The sequence below is a fragment of the Trichosurus vulpecula genome, chromosome 1, assembly GCF_011100635.1.
Source record: "Trichosurus vulpecula isolate mTriVul1 chromosome 1, mTriVul1.pri, whole genome shotgun sequence".
Classification (NCBI taxonomy): Eukaryota; Metazoa; Chordata; class Mammalia; order Diprotodontia; family Phalangeridae; genus Trichosurus; species Trichosurus vulpecula.
In genome coordinates, this window is record NC_050573.1 from 6,255,217 (window position 1) to 6,265,582 (window position 10,366).

Genomic DNA, 10,366 nt, shown 5'->3' on the forward strand with positions numbered 1-10,366 from the left:
GAAATAGAGAGAACAACTATGATAGTGAGGGACATCAACCACCCCCTCTCAGAACTTGATTAATCTACACACAAAATAAACATGAAAGAAGTTAAGGAGGTGAATAGAATCTTAGAAAAAGTTAGATATGGTAGACTTTTGGAGAAAATTGAATGGGGATAGAAAGGAATATAAAAAAACTGACCATGTACTAGGGCATAAAAACCTACAAATCCAATGCAGAAAGACAAAAATATAAAATGCATCCTTTCCAGATCATGACGCAATAAAAATTACATGTAATAAAGGGGCATGGGAAGATAGACTAAAAATTAATTTGAAAATTAAATAATCTAATGTTAAGAAATGAGTGGGTTAAAAAAAACAAATTAATTAACAACTTCATCCAAGAGAATGAAAATAATGAGACAACATACCAAAACTTATGGGATGCAGCCAAAGTAGTTCTTAGGGGAAACTTTATATTTCTAAATGCTTACATTAATAAAATGCAGAAAGAAGAAATCAATGAATTTGGCATGCAACTAAAAAAGTTAGAGAAGGAACAAATTAAAAATCTCCAATTAAATGCCAAATTAGAAATTCTGAATGTCAAAGGAGAGATTAGCAAAATTGAAAATAAGAAAACATTGAACTAATAAATAAAACTAAGTGTTGCTTTTATAAAAAACCCAATAAAATCGATAAAATTTTACTTAATTTAATTATAAAAAGAAGCAATAAAGCTAAATTACCAGTATCAAAAATGCAAAGGGTGAATTCAATGCCAATAAAGAGGAAATTAAAACAACAATTAGGAGCTATTTTGCCCAACTGTACAATAAATATGACAATCTAAGTGAAGTGGGTGAATATTTATTAAAAAATATAAATTTCTCATATTAACAGAAGAGGAAACAAAACACTTAAATAACTTCATTTCATAAAAAAAGTAAATTGAACAAGTCATCAATAAACTCCCAAAGAGATAAATCTCCAGGGCCAGACGGATTTACAAGTGAATTGTACCAAACATTTAAAGAACAATTAGTTTATACACACACACACACACACACACACACACATACACACACACACACACACACATACTCACACTCACACATGCATACACAATATTTGGAAAAATAGGTGAAGAAGGAGTCCTGCCAACTTCTTTTTATATACAATTATACTGCTGATACCGGAACCAGGAAGAGCCAAAACGAAGACATATTTATAGACCAATTTCCCTGATGAAAATAGGTATAAAAATTTCAAATACAATATTAGCAAAGATATTACAGCAAATTATCAAGAGGATAATGCACTATGACCATGTGGGATTTATACCAGGAGTGCAGGGATTGCTCAATATTAGGAAAACTATCAGTGTAATTGACCACATCAATAACAAAATTAACAGAAATCATATGATTATCCCTGTAGATCGTCAAAAGATATGGATCTTTCGATAAAGAAATTAAAGCTATATATGGTCATATAAAATGCTCTAAGTCACTATTGATTAAAGAAATACAAATCAAAACAACTCTGAGGTACCACATCACACTTACTGGATTGGATAACATGAGAAAACAGGAAAATGATAAATGTTGGAGAAGACATGGGAAAATTAGAACACTAATTCGTTGTTGGTGTAGTTGTGAACTGATCCAACCATTCTGGAGAGCAATTTGGAACTATGCTTAAAAGGCTATAAAACTGTTCATTCCTTATGACCCAACAATGCACTTGTAGGCCTGTATCCGAAAGAGATCACAAAAATGGGAAAACAACTCACATGTATAAAAAAAATATTTATTGAAGCTTTTTTCGTGGTGGCCAAAAATTGGACATTGAAGGGAATCCCATCAACTGGGGAATTGTTACGGGCTCCAGAGGCCTCGCAACTATACTCGGGGTTCCCCCCAAGCCCCAAGCCTTTGCCTAGCAAAGGACCTGATCTCGTGGACAATGAATGGGGTGGGAGCTGAAAGATGGTGAATGACTCCATTTATTATTTCAGCAAGCAGCACTTTTATATCTTTAGTGACGTAGGTACATTCTTTGGTTACATGGGTGAAGGACAGGTAAAAATCAATACACCTGGATACTAGGACCGCCCCGACTCTGCCTACTCTCCTCCCTTTCTCTTCCCCTGCTAACCCGAAGCTCCCTGCCCGAAGTTCCCTGCGGGCAGGCAGTCCAGGCAAAGAACCAGAAACTCCACGTGCTCTGGCAAGCCCAGACAGAGAGCCGGAAGTTCCATGTGGTCGGGCAGGTCCGGGCAAAGACCTGGAATTGCCAGGGAGGCAACAAAGGCGAGACCCCTCCTCCTGGCTCCACCCACATCTCAAAGCCCTGAGTTTATGTCAGCAGGCCCCTGGGCCTGGAGGTCCGAGGAGGACAGGGCTCAGCTCTAACTTGGCCCGCAACAAACTCCCCCTTTTCTGTTTAGCAACAAGTCAATGGGTACTGACTCAATGGCTGTATACAGGGCCCCCAAAAACATACTCGTCACTAAAGGAGTACAACATAGCATGAAAGGCAAAGCCCCCACAATGGCCACAGTCTCTAAAACATGACTAAGCCAATTGGGGGTTAAAAAGGTCTTAATATAACTCAGAAAATCTTCTATAACACTGTCAGGTTGTAAGTTCTCAAGTACTGCCCCTCCTTCCTCAGTGGCCAATTGTAACACCTGGGTAATTTCTGCTGTAATGTTATGACTATTAAATAAGGCTTAAACATAGCATTCATTATCCTAAGGACACAAAGTAGACAAAAACTTATTATGACCAAACAAAAAACATAAGGTACTGTATGGAAAATAGTCAAGAATACATTAGGAAATGGGTAAATGTTTTGAAAATACTAATAATTTTTTGAAACTATCAATAATCAATAATTATTCTGCTACTTCAATATTCCACTCAATCAGTATTCCACTCAATGACTTGTACTCCCCTTTTTTGTCTTTGCTGACACCTCACCACTATAGGTACATCTGAATTTTTTCCTTTAACTATCCCCTTGTAAGTAAATATTGGAAAGATTGAATGACGCATTGATAAATCAAAGGGGACAGTCCCCTTTGTAAATACAGATACATAGACCCAAAAGGAAAAGCAATGATGTAATTGTCCTTTTAAGATTCAAAAATTCTTTTTCTGTATAGCTGTCCAGCAGGGAGCATCAAGTCTTCTGGTCCTTGGCACCTGCTCCAGACATCTCCAGCACAGAGGCTTCTTCTGCTTCTCTTCTTGCAGGAACCAGCTTTCTGTCCATTCTCCTACAAGAGTAATCTTAGCAGAATTTTAAGTTACCATTTCTAATCCTTATAACCCTGATCATTTTACAAATTCAAAATTGGAACCTTGACCAATTGTTCTATTTAAGAAATTCACATCAGAACCCAAATTCTTATACTTTACATTACTCATCATTAATTTTCCCCACCAGAGGGATGAGACTCCAGTACATACATAGATACATTAAATAACCAATTTTCAACACAGTACACATAATGTCATAAACTTTTGTCATGCCATGTTTCTTTGATGGCATTTAGAGGATAATACACAAACCATTCTTCTTTTAACATTACTAATTGTAACAAAGCTTTAGACAAGCTTGATATTAACCAAATAGCAAAATAATATTCTCACAAGCCCTTGACCTAATTGTTTCCATATCATTACTGAGAGAAAACCTAACTTATGCCTACACAAAAACACTGATCCCAGTCCTATAGCAATCTAAGATGTTCCATAATTAATATTAATAGATTTTCACTGTGCTTATAAAACGTTCTGATAATAGAAATTTGCCACCAAGAGAGTAGGGACACAGAATAAGGGGACCATATTTTCCCCAGCTTCCTGTCAACTCCAGGCAGAGGCCATGTTAAACTGCAAGCTGCATTGAGCCAGGCTTAGACTGCCAGATTTCAATTAAGGCATCAAGTCAAAAAGGTCTCACCTCAGTACATGCTGAACAGTTGCCCTCTCAACCCTGCCAAGAAATCATACCTGCAGCTCATGCTTGCCCTCTCACAGGGCTGCTGGCATCTTGGGTCAGCCTTCCTTGATACTCACACCTGGAAATAGACTCAGAAAAACAGTTAACAATCCCATAAAGTCTGTGAATGGCAAGATTGAATGAATATAATCTCACATTGCTTCAGCAACATCCTTAAAGCTAGCTCTAGATAGCTTGTATGCATTTCCTCCCTTGTTCATAAAATCTTCCCCTTAAGATCATAAATTACTGCTCTAACACATTTGCATCAGTTTCTCTTCAATTTTCCTATTCTTCTCTAATTATGCCTGATCTGAAAGAATTGAGCCATATAACTTTATCTTTATGTATTAGATGATGGAATGAATTCAAATCCACATTTAGCTTTTCCCATTAATACAGAAATATTCTACAACTTCTCTTTTGTCACTACCTGCTTATTTCTGATTACAGAGATCTGCCATAAAAAAACATCATATCATCTCACCCGGAACTTGGATAACTCACAGAAAACTGCAACCAATTAGCTTACAGGTGGAAATTCAGCAGGCCTTCTGAAAAATCATACAAAAAGAGTTTGCAGAGCATTTTAAAAACAATTTAAAATTTATCATGATATAAACAGGGATGGTCACTACACTTTCATGAAGAAAAATTATTTGGAGAGCTTTAAAATGAGATGTGTCTCCTTCTTAAAGCAAAATAACCTTGAAACATTTGTATTCATTCACAAATTAGACCATAAACCTCCAGATTAACATAAATACAGCTTTAGATGATACAGGCTTGAAAATCACACTCCTATATTTTCAAAGTATTATAACAACTGAATTCTTTGTTATTGCAGAATTTCTAAAAAACTTTTTCATAGGAATTGTAGATCCTGTGACTTCTGGTATTTCTATATTAATACATTAATATATAAATACGTGCATAACATATATCAATACATTAATATCTTAAATACACTTTATTAGGAATATTTGCCTGGCCAAGAATGAATTTATGAAAGAAAAGAAAAAACTTTATTTGCACCCAGCTTTCTCCAAGCTTCATCTTATGCATTCCAATCCCTGACTCTAATTCTTCTGCTTTTACAAAAAAGGGTTTGATTTAACAAAAAACCTTAAGGAATTTGAAAGAGATGAACCACTTCCTATCAAGCAAAAGGAGCAAGCTAAAACTATTTCAGTTGCTGAGCAGAACTGACAAAGGTGAGTTAAAAAGGAACTCAGGATTATCCATGATAAAAACCTCAGCCACAGGTAAATTACCTTGGGCCGGGAAGTCCCATAGAGAACAAAAGAGCCTGCTTATGTTAATTTCCCAGGCGGGGAGCTTCCTTGACCAACAGTAAGATTTTAACATTTTTAACACAGACACACCTTACATAGACAGAGCTTAATGATTATTTTCTTTCTTATAGTAAATACCCAGAGTTTCAATAAAACCTTTCATCATTAATTACAGGCTACAAGTTTCTTTTAGTTTCAGCTCCTAAGGTGGAGTGGGGGGGGGAGGGGGTGGCCCTGAGCCACGTGGACCCAACCACAGCCTCCACCCCCACAATCAAACTCCTCCATACCAGTCTCTCTCTCCTTCCCAAACTTTACCTTAACTTTTTTCTTTTCTTTTTAGTTTACCCTCTGTATCTCCAATTTCAATCTTTCTTTCCCAAACTACCTTAAACATTTCAAGTAAATAAATTACATACTCAGCCAACTTTTCCTTTCCCCAGCTGGCTTACTTTTCACCTTAAAACTTAAAGATTAAAATGAGCAACAGCTTAAAACTTTTTGGAAGAGAGAACTTTGAACTTGCCAGTCAAAGATGAGTAGGACTCTGGAAAAAAGAGAATCCAGTGGTACCTTGTCCCCTCTCCTTGTACTGGAAGACTCAGAGTGTCTCTTTATTAGAGATTCACGCATTTTCCGAATTTACCTTAGTGCCAAATGGTATAAAAATTCTGACTTTATGTTAAGCCAAATTAGAACACATTTTCACTTAAATTTAAGGGAAAAGTTCCCGCTTTCTTTCTTTTCTCTCTTCAGATCCTTCAAACTGGCCACATTTGAAGAAATGAAGTGAAAAAGAAAGAACATTATTTTCCAGCAATTTTCCAAAACTACATTTTTCTCTCTCTTTCTCTCTCCCCCTCGAAGGGAGAGAAAAAGATAGGGGAGATTACAGGGTGTCAGATTACACACTCACACAGAAGATGCAGAGACACAGAGACACAGAGGGGATTTTTTGAATCCTATACACAAAGTACTTGGCCCTCTGATGTAACAGAGGCCAGGTGCCGTGCTTCCCTGGGGTCATGGAGACCCTGCTCTTAAGATAATCTGGGGCAAATCCCCGTTGGTCTCTTCCAGCTGTTTAGGACATATTTCTCCCTTACTAGCTTCTTCCGAACTTTCCTGTAATGTATTTTAAGTTCCCACATGCACGGATTGAAATTATAATGAGGAGTTGAGGGAGGAGCCGAAGGAGACTTCATTCTTTCCTCCAGATCACAGTCTAAGTTGCCTTTTTCTGGTATCTTGTCCTTTAAGTCTGCCAAGTTTGCAAGTTCCTCCTCTTGCTCTGTTCCAGCAACCCTGTCTATCTGTAAAACTTTTGTTTTGAGGAACTTCAGTGTATATGGTGTTTGCTGCAGCTGCTGCTGTGATATGATGCCCCTAACTTTTCTCAAATAAATCATGCATCCTTGCTTCTTGCTAAGCTTGTGAAGCATTCTATGGAATGTCTCTAAGTCCTTAGAGTCTGTGAAGAATGCACACTGCCCCATGATAAGAAGATAGACCTCCTACCTCATCAGCTTTGCTGAGTTGTGGCTATGAAAATGAGTTGTCTGCGGAGACGAGAAGATACAGCATTTCTCGCTGAGTGTGTTGAACCTGGCCCAAGGCCGTGCGCTCGTGTAGTCTTCCCTCCTGTCGTCTCCTTCCTGCTCCCAGAAGGAGGCACCTTGGGTGCTGTGGGTGCACACGGGTGTGGCCTTGCCGTGTGGTTGCCCCACGTTTTGGGAGCCACTTGTTACGGGCTCCTGAAGCCTCGCAACTATACTCGGGGTTCCCCCCAAGACCCAGGCCTTTGCCTAGCAAAGGATCTGATCTCACGGACAATGAATGGGGCAGGAGCCGAAAGATGGTGAATGACTCTGTTTATTATTTCAGCAAGCAGCACTTTTATATCTTTAGTGACGTAGGTACATTCTTTGGTTACATGGGTGAAGGACAGGTAAAAATCAATACACCTGGATACTAGGACCGCCCCGACTCTGCCTACTCTCCTCCCTTTCTCTTCCCCTGCTAACCCGAAGCTCCCTGCGGGCAGGCAGTCCAGGCAAAGAACCGGAAGTTCCACGTGCTCTGGCAAGCCCAGACAGAGAGCCGGAAGTTCCATGTGGTCAAGCATGTCCGGGCAAAGACCTGGAATTGCCAGGGAGGCAACAAAGGCAAGACCCCTCCTCCTGGCTCCACCCACATCCCAAAGCCCCGAGTCTATCTCAGCTGGGCCTGGAGGTCCGAGGAGGACAGGGCTCGGCTCTAACACGGCCCGCAACATCTGTATGTGGATCATTTATATTTATTCTATATTTATTCATGCAAGGCATGGAATTCATTCACAAGTAAAGACATCACTCTCATGATGTCATTAGTCCTTTCAGAAAAAGAAGTACAAGATATGAACATCATTTTAAAAATGCATTAAATTACTAATATGTAGAGAAATGTAGATTAAGATAAGTCTTTGATACCACGTCAAATGCATCAGATTGGATCAGAGGGAGAGAAAAGGAAATGATGAATGTGGAGAAACTGTGGGAAAAGAGATACACTACTGCACTGTTGATGGAGCTATGTCCTGGTCTAATCATCCTAGAAAGTAATTTGAAACTATGGCCCAAAAGCTATTAAACTGTGCATATGCTTGGACCCAGCAATGTCTCTACTTATTCTAGACCTTACAGAGATTAAAAAACAAGAATAGGAAGCAAATGTACTAAAGTATTTATAGCAGCTCTCTTTGTGGTGAGAAAGAATTGGGCTCAGAGGCATAGCCCATCATCTAGGGAGTGGTGGCATAAAAAGTTATGGAATATAAAAATAATTGAATTCTATGGTGGAATAAGAAATGATGAATGGGATGGCTTCAGAGAAACTTGGGAAGAATTGAGTGAACTGATGGAGGGGGACATGAGCAGAACCAAAAAAAATGTAAACAACCGTATCATGGGGACAACTTTTGAAGACTTATACACTCTGAACAACACTATAACTCCAGAAGATTCATGATGAAACTTGGCAATCACTTCCTGAAAGAGAAGTGATGGACTCAGAGTGCAGAGTGAGCCTTATATTTTGTTTTGTTTGTTTGTTTGTTTGGGGGCATGGCCAAAGCAGGAAATCCTTGCACTAGATAATTCATTTTTGTAATGGCTTTTGTTTTTCTTGATTTCCTAGTGGTGTGGGGAAAGGTGGGTAAAAGAGAATTCACAACTGAAAATAGAAAAAAGTTGAATTTTCATGAGAGTTCTTCCTTCCATCTCCAGCCCATTGTCCTAGTTCCTTCCTTCCCGCTACAGTCCGCCCTTTGTTCCTTTCCTTTATCCAGGAAAGGACCAACCAGTCCAGACTCCTCTTCCCTGGCTGTGTCAGAGAATGAGCTACTGGGGGCCTCAGTGTGTCTCTTTGTTTCTTTGTGATTGGACAGGTCTGCAGGGAGCTGGATGTTCCTCTCTAGCTCCTTTGAGTGATATGTTATGACTCAAACAAGAGGAGAAAATTATTTCATGTAAAAGCCAGGAAACACACCAGGAGAATTGTTAAGAGCTGGAAACAATTTCAAGGAACTTGGGGAGGGGAACTCATTTTGGTCCAAGAGTGCAGCAAGTGGAATCAAAGGGAAAAGTCAGGCTCAGAGCTAGACAGAGGTGTCCAGGGCTGAAGGATCTCAAACTCCGCACATCAGAAAGTTCAGGCCTCTGCTCTCCTGTTTGTGCCCCAAAGAATCTGGACTGAGACATTGGGCTCCACTTGCTTCTGGAGGAGAGCAAGGTTTATTGTTCGTCCACATGACAACTCTGAGAGATGGCTGCCTTGCTTGAGTGACTGTGAAAAGAGACTGGCCATTTGGAAGGGGGAATAACCCTTCCCATAGGCACAGGAAATCACCATAGGAGCTAGGTGAACTGATGCTCTGCCCTGCTCCAGGTACCCAGAAATAAATAGACACTGCCCTCCCTTGAGTCTGGCAGGGAGCTGGAGTAAGTAGGCTCTAAAGCCAAAAAACGCTGGAAGAGGCTGATAGTGGACAATCACCCACAGATCTTGGGGCAATAGGCCAAGAGAGGAGCAGTAAGGCTACCATGTGGTTACACCATGGAATCCAAAAGGGATTCTGGGTACCTAGGCTGAAGGTCAAGGAGGGAGTCCTAAGGAACTCTCTGGTAGTGGCTCAATGTCACCCTCTTGATTCTCTTACAGAAAATTGGGTCAAGGCTTCTGAAAGCCGTATCAGAGATGGCTGGCCCAGGATCCACTTTGGATAACCTGGCATTCCTGGAGTTCAGGGAATCTGGCCTCTTTTCTCAGTTTCCAGTAAGCAGCCACACTGAGTGCCACACCTTACTCAGGGAAACATTTTAGCCTTCCAGCACCCAGAAGAGGGCTTGGCACATACCAGGCACCTCCTTAATATTTGCAAGCAGAAGTGGAGTACTTTGAGAATTACCTGGATGTGACAGACTTGATGAGTTCTTGGTCAAGATATTGGCTAAAGACCCATATCTAGTCCAGACACAGAATCAAATTGATGTTCTGCCTTCTTGCTCTATCCTCTGCCCCATACCCAGGCCTCCACCTTCCATCCTGGAGTTTATCACTCCTTTTTATTGGGAGTTGTCCATATTTAGCTCAGAGACACATTGTACTGAAACCCTGTGTTTATGCCGAACCCCAAAGCCAACCCTCTGCTTCCAAGCTTTAGCTCTGAGAGCAATCATCAGATTCATATCACCTTTCCACAGAAGGATGAGTCCATCCATAGTCTAATATTGTCAGTCACTGTCCCTGGGTCTTCCCAAATCAAGCAGCCCCACTAAGCCTCCACCCTTCCATATTTGTCATCTTCCCTGGGTAAAATGTAAGCTCCTTAAGAACATGAACCATAATACTTTTTATGTATATCATAAACACTTGGCAAAGTAATATGCACAATGAATTTTCATTCATTCATTAATATATCGAAAGCTTTATTCCCACAGACACCATATCCACAGAATACAAAGAATTCAGTTGTGCTTTCAGTGTGTGGACAAACAAGATCAAAAGATGAGAATGAAAATAGCGATGTCATGGAA